Below are 12299 nucleotides of genomic sequence, written 5' to 3' on the forward strand. Positions count from 1 at the left end.
CTTGTGTTTGTGTGCATGCATGTGTGTGTGTGTGTGTGTGTGTGTTTAAACCTTTTTAAGTTGCCCTGATGAATGCAGTGTGGTAATGCCCTTCACAGTCCCTCAGTCTTAAGGTTCTTTGGCTGGGAAAGATTCTAGCAAGGACGAACGCAGTGCAACACACAATGGCCTCCTCTCCTTCGAATATTGAAAGATTTATTTGAGAATTTATTAGATTTTAAGCTCATACACCTCAATTAAATGGATACAAGTGTCTAGAAAAGACCAAAAATGATCAAATAAACATTTAAATATATGCACACTGATTTAAAACTATTGTCTAAATTATATATGCGCATACGTAAGTGTGTGAATGTTAGCACGTTTGGAACTTATAAATGGTTATGACATCATCGCAATTCTTTCCAATTTCGTTTTATAAAGCTCCGAAGTGCTCATGCCTGTTCTGCCAGTTTAAGCGATTTGCGACACAACAGTTAACAAGCCAGGAACGTTACAGGGTTGATTTTGAATTTGTCTGGGGTCTTTGTTCCACATCAAGAGATGCTTAGCTTGTTTGTTAACAGATGATGGACTGACAAATGTGAAATTGAAACACTAACCAAGATCGTAGATCCAGAACTTTTCATAGGTCAGAAAGTTAGTATTTTGCAATAACCATGCAATGAGCATATTCAGATGTTAATTTGACCTTTTTTATCATTGCGTTAAAGGTCAATTGGGTCATTTCTGTGCCTCTTGCATCATTGAAAGTTCCAAATGTTTAAATTACGGATGCACCGATACATTTTGGGCCGATAACGTTAACCAAAAATTCTTTATCATTGGAAGTCGCCAACCGATATATGGCCGATATACAGTATCTAAATATTAATATATAATTCCATAAGACTGAAACAAAAGACAAAAAGTGGAGAACTGCAGAAAACAAGGGAACCACGAGGTAACATTTTCCCCCCTTAAAATCATGTACCAAGCCTACTTTACACAAATTAACGGTTCTTTAACCGTCAGCCTTTTCTGGTATATTCTTTATTTAATAAACGTATTATAGATGTTCTTCCAGAGCAACCCAGAAAATAATTCTTTATAGTCACATGTCTAATAGGTCTCAAAACAGACAGCATTCAGACAACAATATACTTTTGTTCCTATAATTTACACATTTATAAATACGTTATCTACATACTATACCTTCATCAAAAATGTTTTGCTAATAGCAGTATATTAATGAGCACGACAGAAAGATACTGTACTGTACTGAATTTTTGAAGATGTCTTTGCATTATTAAGATGGCATTAGAGGAAGTTTTGAGAAAATTGGGATTGGCTGCCTGGCTTAACTATCTGTCTGTCTTAAACTTGGAATAAAGAGTACTACAGCTGATTTTTTTATGCCAACAGTAGAGTGACACCAAACATGTGTGTCTTGAATTCAACATACATGCGTATCAATCGTCCGTTAGCTCATAACAAATTTAAAATGACATAACTTGCAAAAATTAAACGCTCTTCAACTTACCGTCTCGACACAAATTATACGTATGAAATGACAGCGCACTCGTACATATCTTTTATTTTTCCGAAGAGCCAAAGCTTTAGTCTCCTCATTATCAGTTCTGCCCATGTGGTTCAACTTTTCACCCTTCTCAGTGGGGCCCGAACGCGAACACAAACACACACCTGTGTTCCATTAGGACATCAAGCCATCCATCCCAATAGCCAAAGATAGCACCGTCTCAATCAGGGGGAACGCTGGTAGCCGCACGGATTCCCTGTGAGTAAACATATTAAGTTATATAAAGGGGGTTGTATTTCTCAACTTTTTTTCCTGCGCTGTTTCTTGTCAGCAGTGCCATCATATTGTCACCACATTTAGCCGTCATCGTAGTGTCGCCTAAGTTGAAGTGACTTTTTAAGGACCCCGGGGGAACGTTCTTTTTCCTCGGCATATCATCGTGTGAATTATAAAATGTGATGCTGTTTCAATCTACGATGAGTGCATCTGTAAGTGCCGAGATACCAAACGATATTATCCTTTGTTTTGCAAATCCAATGTTTATTATTTTGCCTTCGGAGCTAACACAAAAATAGGGCAGTCAACCGATTAATCGCACCCAGAATAAAAGTTTGTGTTTACATTATATATGTCTGTGTATTCTGCATATTAATTTTGTATTTATAAAAACATGTACATAATGTATATTTTTCAGAAAAATATAAAGTATACAAATGAAAAAACTTTTATATCATTTAAAATATTGGAAAATATAAATAAATAAGTGTAAATATTTCCTACATATGTATACATGTATGTGTTTATAAATACAAAATATGCACAGTACACAGACATACATTATGTAAACACAAACTTTTATTGTGGATGAATCGTTTGACAGCACGTCTTCTTCCATAGCCTTAATACCAGTCCTGTACTGATTGTTAGCTCTAAGGGCATTAATGGTTGGACAGCCCTAGAATAAAATAAATAGCATTTTTTATATTGTTAATAACAATAAACAAAGTCAAACAATGCAAAATTTGCTCAATTCGAATGCTACAATAATAGGTACTTTTTTGTATCTTACAGTACTGGCACAAAGCTTTTTGTCATCTGGCTTCCTAATGCTGTCAGTCAGATTCAGTTTGTCATCATTTGCGCTCCTGCTTGACCTTTGTCCTGCTGACCCAAAGATAGGCTTCACACTGGTCTCCAGTGAGGTTTTAGGGGACGTTAAAGTAGATGATGTCAATGGAAGGAGACCCTGGGGAGCAGAGATGTCTAGTCACTGCTGCGGGGACTAATTCCACACTAACACCCTGGATTATGAGAGGATTAAATGCTTTAAAGTAATTGATTACTTTTGCTCAGTGTGCGTTGTAGCTCAAGGTGTCAGAGTTTGATAGGACTGTGAACCCGTCTTTTGGGAGTGGAGCGTTGTGCGATCATGCTCAAAAATAAACCTACTTCTCGGATGATAGTCTTCATAGTGTGCTCAAGAGAATGTCTGTTTGTTTGTCTAGTTGGTGCAAATTTTAGCTTGAAGCTTTAATAGAGCATAGAGCTACTGTAGCTGTGGTGTTGTATATTTTTCCTGTCAAATTACAAATATTGTACGTGCACAATAATTGAGCAGGTTGGAAAAAATAGCTTTAAGCGATAGCTTTAGCAAATAGTATATATTATTGAGAAGACATAAAATTATAGGTAGGACTGTCAAGCTAATAATCTTGATAAATCCTATCCAGAAAAAAGTTTGTGTTTACATAATATATGTACGTGTACTGTGCATATTAATTTTGTATTTATAAAAATTCACATACATGATATATTTAAGAAAAATATCACATATAAAACGTTTAACGTATAAATGTTTATAACATTATTTGCAAAAATAACCAAAAACATCCATATATATTCTAAATATATATATATATATATATACACGTACAGTATGTGTATTTTTTGTGTGTATATCTACAAAATCATATGCACAGTACATAGACATATATTATGTAAACACAAACTTTTATTCTTTATGCGATTAATCGTCAATGTAAATGAATTTGTCAAAGACAGCACCAATAACTACACACAAAATGTAACTTGTCATTATCAGAATAACGACAGAAAATGGCCTCGTTCTTGTTTGGTTACATTTTATTTGTTTTTTAGACAAAAGACACTACACAAAAATCTATGGTTCGCAATATGTGCAAGAAGAAAATCATGACAAAGAATAGATGCATAACCAATCTCTCATCAAATAAATGTACTGTGTTTTCCCACGTTATTTTTGCTCCAAACTTCATTAAGGCAAGTGAAAATCGCAAAAGAAAATGTATCAAGGTGTATATTGAGTCAAAATTTTGAAAGGTATCAGGACATCAAATTTAAGGTATATCGTCCAACTCGGTTGTTTAGTGCCATGCATTTTCAGATTGTACTTCATGCAGGTTACATTATTTTGATCATGTCTGCTTTTAATTTAAATAACTATACGACGAGTTGTAACATATTAACCAAGTGAAACAGTCCTCTAGAGATTTTGGACCAGATGCGGCAACTTCTTTTTTGGTAGCCTACAACTTGTAAATCAAAACCAAAAAGAAGCCGTCAATTGACCGTAGATAACGGTCTGATCAGGCAACAGAATCCAGGGGAGAGATGTTTATCTAGTCCTGCAGAGGGCAGAGAGTGTTGGAGCAGAGGCCTGGAGAGATTTCACGCTTCGGGCTGTCCAGATGATTTGTGCCGACCCGAGGCTGAAAGCGCAGCTACTTGCTGAGAAACTCTCCCAATGGGTTAAACTGATGCAGATGTATCTTCATGCCACACAGACACACAGTCATTGTGAGGCGAACCGATATTCACACACTCTCTCTCAGACAGACCTCAGACATCACGTGTGTACGCACATTAGATGTGAATCTGCATGCGGCAGATGCAACAGATACGCTGAAACATCAAATCTAAGTGACAAGCTTATGGGCGTTTTTTGTCTGAGGGTTAACATTTGATTTAAATATTGTTTGAATTTGTTTTCATAACTGAATGTTTAAAAAAATCACTAGTGATCCATTTCTCATCCAAGCATTATGTATCATTTTCTACTACAGAATGTTTAGAAAGAAAAGCCCCTTTAAACGAAAGACCTCGGTTGATGTCGTTCTTTCAGCTCCGTCCACAACAAATCGATGATTTGCGTCAATTCATTTTCACTGTCGGGAAATAATGCGTGGTTTTAAGCGCTCGAGTGGACGGCCACCCGTCGGTTCACGTCGAGTGGGTAGAGGTAGTTTTTGTGAAATGATGTGGTGTGCATTCACATCTGTTTGGGGGTTTCTGCACGCCCCCGAGTCTGTGTAAGTGTCTCTGAACATCTGTGAATCCAGACCCCACATTGTTTTTTTGCGTCACGTTGATTTTTTTCCACCATCTCCCATGTTGCTGCTTTTATTCCTCTGGGTTTACCTTTGCAAATATTCTCAGGCAGGTTTGCAGCCTTACGGCATCTCTCAGGAGCGTCCCGGGCGTACGGCTGATTCTATTTAATCTGTTTATGGGTTTGTTTGGATTGTATTACGTGCCGAAGCGTTCAGGCATCGCGCGTGTTAGCTCAGTAAGCTGCGGGGTAAATGACAGACTAACTTTTACGTGGAAAAATATACCGGACAGGTATTTCATCATCATTTTCCTGCATCTGATCTGAGACTAAATGTTCACAGACCGACTTTGTCACAAGCGTGTGTCTAAAACATTTTTTTTGTGCACATTTGTGATAACATCGTTATAAGATCATACAGGCAAACTATAAAATATTGCAAGGTGATTATAAATAATATCCGTCTTGTGGTGATGTTTTTAGTATGTTGTAAGTGTTAACTAATTAAGATTGTTCAGTACAAGATGGTTTGTGTTTACTTGAACTCTGAACCGTAGTGATCGACTGTTGGAGTTAATGACTTGAGAGGGTAATGGCTAATAAGAGTAGGATCGACCTGTTGCCTAATCTTTACGCTAATGGAAAACCAGTTGGTCGGCCAAAACCATTAAAGCGTTTAGAGCTTATAAATAAGGCCGGCATAACATGATCATCTCATTACCTGAGTATAGGGAGCACCCTTTGGTAAATGATCCTCTAAGAAAAATTTGTTTTTGAAGAACTTAGGAATGTTAAGATCTTGAAGGCATCACCATTCACCCTCCATATTAACAGTTTTGCATTATGCCCTGCATCAGTACAAACAGCTTCAATATTTCATTTATGACAATACAATTAGTATTGTACAAATAAACTATATGGTTTTCAACAATTAAGCAATCCCATTTTGTAGTTTATATATTTTTTGTATAAGACATGAATAATTTTTTGCCGTATAATGCTTGATGCGATATATACATTTTGGCCGCTAACTTTAACTAATAATTAATTAACAATGGAAGCTGATAACTGAAATGACAAGCAGGTGGACTCGAGGGTGATCCTTACGACTTCCCTATGACTTGCAAAGGAATCAGGTGTTCCTGGACAATGAAATGTAAGCAGTAATTTTCCTCCGGCGTGGTAAAGTGACACGTCCATAAGCTCTATACAGTATCTCAATATTATTTTAAAATACAGTAAACAAGGTCAAATTAAATTCCGAGCCTACTTTACACCAGTTAAAGATTCTTTAACTTATATATTAAACAAATTATAGATGTTCTTCCAGTGCAACCCAGAAAAGTGTTTCCAGTAGCCACAAGTCTAACAGGTCTCAAGACAGAGCTCTATTTTTAATTTATCAGCTTTAATACATCACAAATATGCAAATTAGCGTGTGACGTCATCAGCACCACAGTCTCTCAAAATCCTGTGGGAAACACTGCATTAGGTACAGATATGTATGCATTTGGTCTCAAACGTACCTTTTAGGTACTAATATACACTCTTTAGCCGCGAAGGTTTTTGCGAAGGCACCACCTTTATGTGCTTTTTTGACCATTTTTTCAACAGTGTATGAATAACTTTTGAGATCTCTTTGGTAATCTGACATAGATGCAGACGTAGCTGTTATCTTATGGAGACAATCTTAAAAAGGATAAATAATTATCTGCCAAGCTACACGAACAGAAAGCATCAGATGACTTTTATATTATATGGTATTTAAAAATATTCAGTCTTGAGTCCTGCGAGCAACAGCAGCCCAGTGTCTGGTTTAATATAGTCATGGCTGAAAAGACGTATTATGTTTATTTAGCTGCAGGTACAAAACGAGGCAGCGAGACAGCGGTGAGTAGATGTGTGCGCACAGGGTGTATAAGTACGTTAAAACGATAGAAACTCAATGTCGTGTGGGTTTTTTGTACGCTTGAGGCTGAAAATGAGGGGAAAACCTGTTAACATGCTGCACTCCGGACACACACTGCTCTTTAAACACAGACTGATGGAGCAATGTCACGCTGCCTGGAGGTCCGGTTCTGTTCTGGGCATGAGGGAAAACTGACATCCGGGCTCCTCCGTACGCTTTTACACGCTCATCCTCAAGAGCTTTTTTAAAAGGAGAATGAAATCCCCCCTGTAATCCACCTCCTGCAGAAAAGTAAATGCATTGTTATTTCACATCGAGCTGTGTTTACTTGTAAAGAGTGACTTTGAAAGGAATGTGTGAAGTGCGTGTCACACAGTTCGTCCGTTGATTCGAGGCAGATTTGGGCAGCAGCTGTGTGTGTCAGGATCTCTTTTTTCATAGACATCTGCAGCCGCGCTATGGAAACATGTTTTTAACCCATAATTTTGGCTTCTCTATGCACCATGATACATTAAGCTTGAGTCTTTATCACAGAAGCTAATTTAAAGATTCTTTATATGCAGAAAGGGTCTAAAGACAATATAGACATAAGACTAAATGTGAAAATTTGTGTTATGAATTTCATGTTTGAATGTACATAGTATGTTTGTGTTTAAGGGCGCATGCTGGTTTGACATATTAAAATGGCCTTACAAAATCTGTGTAATTTCTTCAGATACATGTTTTAATGTATTTATTCATCTTTGTCAAAGTTTTACAAATAAACATTGAACATTGCTTGTTGTTCGTGTTAGTTCTAATCTTAAAGTTTTCAGTGTTTGGTTTTAAATGTTTTGATGTATTAATTTCAAATAGAAAGTTAAGATTTTTAACTCTTTAGGGTCCAATGTATAAAATGAAGTGGCATCTAATGGTTAGTTTGTTAACAGCAACCAACGATTCACTCCACCCCTCCCTTTTGAAGCACTTCGAGGGCTGACGCAGCGCTAAGATGTCGGTACGTTTTCGTATCTTTATTATATTTACAAAAAACGCTCCGTAGTAGAGCAAATTGTCAGATTAGGGCTGCTGTAGAAACAATGTTGCTAGTTCCATGGGAACCCGCGCTGTATGTTGATAGAAACAGCTCATTCTAAGGTAATAAAAACATAACGCTTTGTTGTGTAACGTCCTTATACACCTCTGAAGACATAGTTATGTATATTATATTGCATTTCTGTCGATAGATCCTCCAAACAATTACACACAGCACCTTTAACTTGGCACCAGTAATGTGCCCAAATAGCACTACTTTCCAACTACTAAATAGTGGTTTTAGGACTACAGGTGTCTCCGTCCCCGGCACCTGTTTTCATGGGACAGATCTGCCTTAAGTCTGTTAAACCCTTATGCATTCCTGAGTATTACCCACTATGTGCTAGCCCAGCCAGCCATCCCACCCTGATCCCAATACAACCTTCCTGAACATCCATAGAATGATTTACTCGCACTGAACAGTTGTTTCTTTAAATGTGTTTTTTTGCCACCGAGTGAGCTTACAAACAAGACAAAGAGAGGAATGGGATAGCACCCTTCAGACCACACAACTCGCCGGCTGTGTGTGTAAGAGCTTCTTCACGCTTAATACTATGCAAACCTGGAAATTTTATGAATGAGTGAGTGAGTGATGTCATGTAGTTAAGTGGTAACGGAACGGATGCTGATTCGGACCTTGAACGAGACATTAGCTAGATTTAAACAAGATTCCAGTTTAATGCTTACAGTCCCTGTAAGGACAGGAAAGGTTGTTTTTTTAAAACCACTTCGGGAGACGTAAACAACGGTACTCCAACACTGGTCCAACACTTATAAATATGATATTTATAAATATTATAAACTATAAATATTTGATATATTACATTTTTTAAGTAATGAAAATGTATTTTCTGTGTTAGCAGCCGTAACTGTGTAATAACAGTGCTGTATTAAAGCCAGACACTATGCCTGCTGATGCACCTTCTGTGCCACCTTTGCAGTGTAAATATGGCTTAAGTGAGCTGATGTGGCGAAAGGGGGAAAGATAATGTGTTATTTTTATTTAATCATTCATTCTTTTGCGGTATTTGTATTCTTATTTTGTTCATGTGAAGGTGAAGTTCACCATCACATTATTTAATTATAGGCTGGAAAACTTACTTTTAAGAAAACTCCCAATGCTTATACTTTCATATTTTGATTTAAATGTAGGTATGAATCTCTATAATGGAGTTTTGATATTGCCTACTAAGTTTTATAATCATCATCAAATTGTTTTTGTTGTTAAAATCATTATTACACTGGTTGATGGTTTTCCACCTCTCATCTCTTCTGTCGACTTTTCGCTTCAGCTGACACCCCCCCATGACCCATTGAGAAACTCAAGTTTATATTCCTATGGGTGAAAGCCGACGCCGCAGACCACCCCTCCTGTACGGTACTCCATCAGGCCCTGGTACATATTAATGTTATTTTCGGGTCATTTAACTTCGCCATGCAGGAGGGCTATAGGGCTGACGCAAAACCGTAAATCATGAAGTTGTGGAACGGGCTGGTGCCATAACAGATTATCATACGGATTTAGGTGAGTGTAAAGTAGCCCCTCAATAGGACAATATTACATTTATGCATTTGGCAGACTTACATTGCACTGTACTATCCATTTTTTTGTTGTTGTTTCTAAGTATGTGCAATACCTGGGATTGAACCCACGACCATGGCATTGCTTGTGTCATGCTCTACCACCGATAACAGATATCGTTCCCCATTCTGCTCCTACAAGCCTGGGCAGTAATAAAAAAAATGAGATTTTTCCCTTTTAACAGTTTTTACAATTAAGCAAAAGTCAAGAGCCTAAAGTAAATTGTAAACAACAGGCACGACATAAAGAAACCTGTGCCATTAGCAAAAGCTAACCTGCGTGACCTTTGACCTACAAAATCATCCATAATTGTAATGTCATGAATATATGTAATAGCAATAATTAAAATGGCAACACATTTAGACATTCATTCAAACTATTTAATGCTTTACCAAGACGCAGATTTTTGTTACGCATGTTATGAGTTGATATGTTGTTTGCAATAAAGAGAATTTGTCAAATTAATTTAAATGTGCATTGTTTTTAAAAGCTGTTTCATTTCATTAACTGTGAAACTTGGAAAATGGAAATAATTAATCGATTTCATGCACGAACTGAAGTGTGCATCCCATGTAAAACATTTGCTTTCTCGTTTTAGTATCCCAACACCGGCGTTAAGTCTGTGGTGCTCTATTCTTATTGGTTTCCCAGAATCTGCTCTTCTCAAAGGTGGGACAATCGTTCATCCTCTCTCCTGGGGAATGACATCAGGGCCGGTTTGGATATTCCGTGACAGCCGTGCGCTAATTGAATATGACGAACTGTTCTCCGGCTCACCTCTCGCCACCACGGGACTGTACAGCCGGCGATGAGAGACCGAGAAGGCGCTTTCGCGATTTTTCCGGCTTTTGAAGTGCAAGGCCGCCGGTGAAAGCGCAGCCGCTAATGCAAGAGCGCGCATCGCGGAAGGCCCTGTCTGTCCGTCTGCTGCAGCAGACGCCAAAGTAATACCACATGTGAGAGGCTCTTGACCACCCATCGCATATGATGATACCAGGTGTCTCCCTCTTTGTTCTCTTTGCGCGTATACCTTCATTATATAAAAAAGCGCACTGACAGGGACGGGCCCTGAAAAAATCTGCGCAGCAGATGCCATTGTGGACGGGGTGAACACCCACTGCTGTCCCACGATAGGGCCCCTTCTGTTTGTAATTATAATTATTGTCAACTCCTCTTCGTAGCACATATTACTTTTAAAATGGTAAGAGAAAACGAACTATTTGTTTATTGAAAAGTGTTTTTACTCCGTCATCGGATATCCTTTCAGATTAGGCTAACAGGACATGGGTTATTGGACAGGATGTCGTGGAACACTGCAAACCCGGAGTATTTTATACACTATAAGCACTGCCTGAAACCTATAGGACTGTCTGCCTGCCTGAAATAGTTCATGAAGGCAGATGTCTTTGGTTGTGTGACGCTATTAGAGTGAAAATGTTTCCCCAACCCACATAAAGATAGCGACAAAGTTAATGAAATATTTTTCTGTAACAGGGTTATCCACACTTATAGCTCAAAATGGGTTGCATAACTTTTAGGACCTCAGTGTCTTGGTGGGGTCTTGGCCGCGGCTTTCGCAATTGTTCACTTTTGATTCTAAACGCAGAACTGACAACAGTTATATATCAAAAAATCAGTCCAGATACTAGTCTATAAATTACAACATTTACTTTATGTTTATATGTAATATGTATTTTAGGCCTTCCGAATAGATAGAAACATGTACATTATCTGAAATATTTGGGCTAAGAAGAGTTAAGAATATTCTCAATTGTAAAAGAAATGTACTGTCCAATTTTTGCCTTGCACGTATGTTCTTTACGCAGCCTTTACGCGTGGCCAAAGTCCGTGCTTGCCGGGAAATATGTAGTTACAGTATGCTATTTGTGATTTATTTGAAATTATAGTTATACTATTTTATTTATAATATAATATAATATTATAAACAAATAATAATAATAAGGCATTATTTAAACGCATATTTTTGGTTATTTGACAAATATTACATGCGTAGGAAATAAGGACCCAATATAATAGGACCCCGTAAATAATAGGGTAGACAAAATATGCATTATACATTTCTCCAGCGACACAGATTGTTGGAACTAGATATTAGGCAGTGGTTGAATCAGGAACGGAGATCAAGCTGTGCATCCGTTATCAGATTTGAACTTTTGTATTGATATTACAGTACACTTATTTTTTTTGCTTGCCACAACAGTGTATATGGCTGTCTTTGTGCAGCTGAGCAGTTGGGGGTGGGTGGAGATATTCGGTTGTATCCACCATGTAATGTTCATTTCTTTGCTTCACATTTGTGGCTGCCCTCCCAGTGGTCCTAATGCCTACCCTGGCGCATTGGGTGGTTGACATTCAATGCCACCCTTTGTTGGATAGCCCCACCAGTATTGCTTCTGTATACATTTGTCACACTTTTTCAACACCAAAATCTCAAGTGATGTGGACCTTGAAGGAAGGGAGGGAACAGGTTTAGAATAGGATGTGGATTTTGAAGGCCTGCTCTGAGAATGAGAGAATTCCCTCACAAAGAACTTCTTGGACAACACTGCAGGCCAAGTTCCCCATTCTGCTCCTGTAGTGATAAAATCCACAACATCACTTATAGACTGTATGTAGATGTGTTTGTATTTGTATTCAAATTAATTGTACTAATTTCTGATTTGCTTTATTTTATAAGTATGTGACTCAAAGACACTTTCTCCTAAATTAACCAAACTAAATTCGTAGGAATGATATCAGTTAAGCAGTATGGCAGTGCAGGGTTGTGGTAAGCGTCCATGCCTCTGCACGCGTGTTGTCTATGCGTATAGAAGCGCCGTAGCATCGG

The sequence above is a fragment of the Barbatula barbatula genome (genome assembly GCF_947034865.1).
Source record: "Barbatula barbatula genome assembly, chromosome: 8".
Taxonomy (NCBI): domain Eukaryota; kingdom Metazoa; phylum Chordata; class Actinopteri; order Cypriniformes; family Nemacheilidae; genus Barbatula; species Barbatula barbatula.